The sequence below is a fragment of the Solanum tuberosum genome, unplaced genomic scaffold (genome assembly GCF_000226075.1).
Source record: "Solanum tuberosum cultivar DM 1-3 516 R44 unplaced genomic scaffold, SolTub_3.0 scf00017, whole genome shotgun sequence".
In the NCBI taxonomy this organism is placed as follows: domain Eukaryota; kingdom Viridiplantae; phylum Streptophyta; class Magnoliopsida; order Solanales; family Solanaceae; genus Solanum; species Solanum tuberosum.
In genome coordinates, this window is record NW_006238943.1 from 2,665,962 (window position 1) to 2,670,221 (window position 4,260).

General features: G+C 37.1%; 1 long non-coding RNA gene and 1 pseudogene across 1 annotated transcript in view; one reads left to right on the forward strand and one right to left on the reverse strand.

Moving 5' to 3' along the window:
- The window catches only part of LOC102584679 (putative disease resistance RPP13-like protein 1), a 21,157-nt pseudogene that overhangs the window by 12,412 nt on the left and 4,485 nt on the right, over window positions 1-4,260 (reverse strand).
- Window positions 2,882-4,260, forward strand: part of LOC107057918 (uncharacterized) — a 2,249-nt gene continuing 870 nt past the window's right edge. Inside the window, exon 1 of the long non-coding RNA XR_001471629.1 lies at window positions 2,882-2,987. This is a non-coding gene — a long non-coding RNA (uncharacterized lncRNA). The remainder of the gene's footprint in view (window positions 2,988-4,260) is intronic.

A 4,260-nucleotide genomic window follows, 5' to 3' on the forward strand; every position in this document is an offset into this window, starting at 1 on the left:
CCCCCCCGAACTTATTTTATATGTAATATTCTACCCCTTTTTGGCCTACGTGGCACTGTCTTGTGGGCCCAACGCATGTTGACATTTTTTTCAAGGATAGTGCCACGTAGGCCGAAAAGGGGTAGAATATTATAGATAAATTAAGTTCGGGGGGTAATAGGACCTTAGTAAAGGTTAGGTGTGTCTCTGGAATTTCGGGCATAGGCTGGGGGGTACTTATGCATTTTCCCAAAAAAATAACATGAATTTTATACACTACACAATAAAGTCACAAAACTAATATTTGTCACATTAAAGTAATTAACTGACTGTATCCACTATAACAGTAAAATCACCAAAACAGAGACATATGATATTCAGCAAACCTTTGTGAGCTTATAAAATTTGTAAATATCCTCAACATATTACACAATAGCCAAGTGATTATCAACATCAGCAGCATCAATATTAACAATTTAGACTAATTTTAGTTTGTCCAAGAGTCCACAAGTAGCCTGAAACATAATTGATCAATTACACTATACACTGATGTTGCTTTATTTTTCTACCATTCAAGGGGATCTCTTTAACGGTTTTAATATCTTCGTTAGCGGTATAAACGCTTAAGATGCATTCAATAATCAAATTATTGTTAAGATGCATTCATAGTTCGAAGGAGAAATCATCGAAAACGTAACACAAACAGAAATCGTGTAAAATAATAAAATTGATAATATGCCTTTAGAGATGATCGAATTGAAGAAAGTGAATTAAACAAAGAAGAGCCAAGTTTGTAACATCTAATTGACTCGGATACACTTTATAGCTGTTATAAGATGAAATTTTAAAAATGTGTAAATGAATCAGCACAGTTTGGAGCTACAGGAAACATTTCTAAACAGGGAAACTAGAAATTTATACCTCAGGCAAAGTTCTCAACGGTGATCCATATCAAAATTAATACCATCGGAATTTTCTATCTTTATCGCGACTTTGTATTCACAAAAAAAAAATATCCATATCATTCGACGTTTTTCCTTTTCAACGTTAGAGCAAACATATGCATAAACTTGGGTTAGAAATTAATTCAGTGAAATGTGAATTAGGCGACTTCAACTTAGCAAACACTTCATAAAGGCATTTGACAACTTCTCATCTTCATAGAATTTAGGAGCACGAGCCGTGGAATGGAAAAAAAACATGCTCTAGTGGCCGCGAAGAACTTGAAACTTTTGATGAGCGGAGGAAAAGAAAGCAAACTTGCAATATACGAGCCTCGACCATCGCCTAAGATCATCGCTTCATTAGGAAGGCAAGATGCAGTTGTTCAATTTTCGTTCACGACGATCATTGGATTAGTCCCCGGGATGATCAAGTCTAAGGATTTATACGTTGGGAAAACAAGGAAGAAAATGGGGCTTCAACCTAAGTAATATATATTGTTTCATTCATGAAATTTAAGATCATTTTGAGTGTGAGAAAATTGTGTCATTCCATGGCCAAAATTTAAAGTTCTACTTACATTTTGCTGTAGACTGTGCATAGGAGTTCAATGGCTATAAATATTTTTTAGTTGTTGTAGTTAATGAGTGTAGGATTTAGTATTCTTTCTTTATTTTGGCTTGTTATTTCGATTCTTTCAAAAATATTTGCACTTACATAGTTATATTTTTAAGTTTACACTTGTATATCCAATATAACGGATATGAGTTGTGGTCTGATAGTTGAGATTTTTCTATCCTTAATTAGAATTTAGGAGCACGAGTTGTGGAATGGAAAAAATCATGTCAGGAGCGCCGCCCCTTGAAATGCGCAAATCCGAATTTAGTCGGACTTCAATGTGGATACCAAGCACCGAATGAGAAAACAATATAATATATCCATCTTCAGTTGCAATTGTTGTTCAAAATCATCTAATCAAATCTCCATCAAATGACTTCAAAATTTATAGAGACAATCTCTTTAGACTATTCCAACAAATCTAAACAACACTTCAAATTTCTCACACACACGAAAAAAAAGACACGATTTGAAATTCAAATCCACTTCTTCGAGCTTATTCAATCATCACGAGTTATCTTTCTAATGTGATATTCCGCACACAAATCTTACAAAATGAGTACTCTAACCACTAGTTGAGTCCCAAACATATTTACAAATCGAGTTTGTCTACTTACAAAAGAGGCTTGCACTGGAAACATGAAATAGTATCAGTGGTAAAGCCCCATCTCGAAGACTTGCATATAACAGCAGACCTGAGTTCACTCTGGATGACATAATAGCTTTAGCGGAAAGAACAAAAAAATAAAAAAGAACTCGTGAACAGATGTAAAAAATAGCAGCAACACCTTAGAAGCACTTCTTGTGGACAATGGATGGACCAGACTTGTCGTACCCGCCCTTCAAAATCCACAGCTGATTAAGCACAAAACATGTTCAAGTTAGCAACAAGACAGTTCAAATTAAAGTTTAAAATTGCAAAAGTATATGCAAGAGAAGATATCTGAAGATATTTTGGGATAAACGTGCAACGCATGTTTCCAGAACTAGTGATTAAAAATGAAAAGAATTAACAAAAAAGCAAAGTGAAGTAAACGGAAATAAAAAGCTTCCAAGGGAAAAGAATAGCTTACATCTGTTGAAGAGCCATTCATTTTAATCATCACATGCATTCATCATCGATGTCTATGATGGGAAATTGAGCAATATTTGGCCAGTATTCTCCCTTGTCAAATTCTAGTAGTGGTGAGAGCAATGGGCATTTGGAAATATCTAGTTTAGAGAGGGAAGAGGGCATCCCTTTTACTGGAAGAGATTGGAGCTTAGGGCAATTATAGATGGTCAGCTGAGAGAGGGAGGAGGGCAGTGCTGATTCAGGAAGTGATTGGAGATTAGGGAAATTCCTGATTTCTAGACTTTGAAGCGAAGTGAGGTGCGAAAACTGGCCTTGTTCCAGCATTGACTGAATTTGAGGTAAATTACCCATAATACATAGATATTGAAGAGAGGTGAGGCTTTTGAGATGTTGGCTACTCAATGTTTTCAGATAGTATATGGTAAGTCTTTGAATAGAGGAAGGCAACTCCCAATTCTCACCACCAACAATCTCTTCGTCACTGCCATCATGTTCGATCACTAAAACGTTGAGACAGGGGAGTCTCTGTAAACGCCACTCCTTTTGGCCGTTCACCAGTTTCTTGCACTCGCTGATCAAAAGGAGTTGTAAATTGAAGGGCAATCCTCCTTCAGGAAAGGACTCTATTTCTGGACAATCAATCAGTTGCAGATCCTTAAGAGATGGAAGGAGTTCCTGCATACGTTCTGGCAGCCACTTCAGCTTCTTACACTTTAAAATAGTCAATGACGTCATCTGGGTCCCCCCACATGCCACCGAAAGTATTTCAACATTCTCACAATCCCACATATCGAGACTTTCAGTGGCAGTAGGAATCAAAAACCTAGTAAGGTTGTGGCAATTCACTACATTCAATGTGCGTGCTCTTGGGAGCAACTCAGGTGATATATCATCTATACAATCACATTCTTGCAGACTCAAAACCTCCAGAAACATCTCACCAACTGGCACCTCCAATTTCAATTTCTTGCAACCTCTTATCTCTATTATCTTCAAGGTAGTGGGCAGTATGCTAAAAGGAAAGGAGGTAAGAGAGTTACAATCCCTAATATCTAATTCCTCAATCTCCTTCGTTCCCTCAAGTTGGGATCTAAACACTTGAGCATCATCAAAAACCTTTGGACAACCAATAACTTGAAACATTTTTAAACTTGAAAGTTGGATGGGTGTCTCCAAACTGAGTTCAGGGCAATTTATAATTAAAAGCTTCTCAAGTGTAGCGAACTCTCCACTTCCTAGTACGTGCCATTGCTTCCACTCCGGCATATCTTCAAATACAAGCTTCTCAAGACAGTTAAAAGGCTTTTTGGAGGACAAACAACCATAGAATTCTTCCGTCACCTCTGTTATTCCATGCATCCCTCTAATCGAAAGGAATTTCAAACAAGGGAGTTGTCCTAGTGATGGCAAGGAAGAACAGTTCTTACAGTTATCAACAGACAACTGTACTAGCTTAAGAAACAAAGGATCAGCTAGCCAATTTGGAAATTGTGTCCCTCTATATCCAGTGATTTCGACTTCTTTTATGTTTTTATGTGGGCTAAGCTCATCAAGTATGTCTCTTTCAGTTTGTGAATTGTTGGCACTACTACTTTCACTCCACTCCAGCGATAACTTGTCAACATGATTCTTCTCCCTCATCTTTG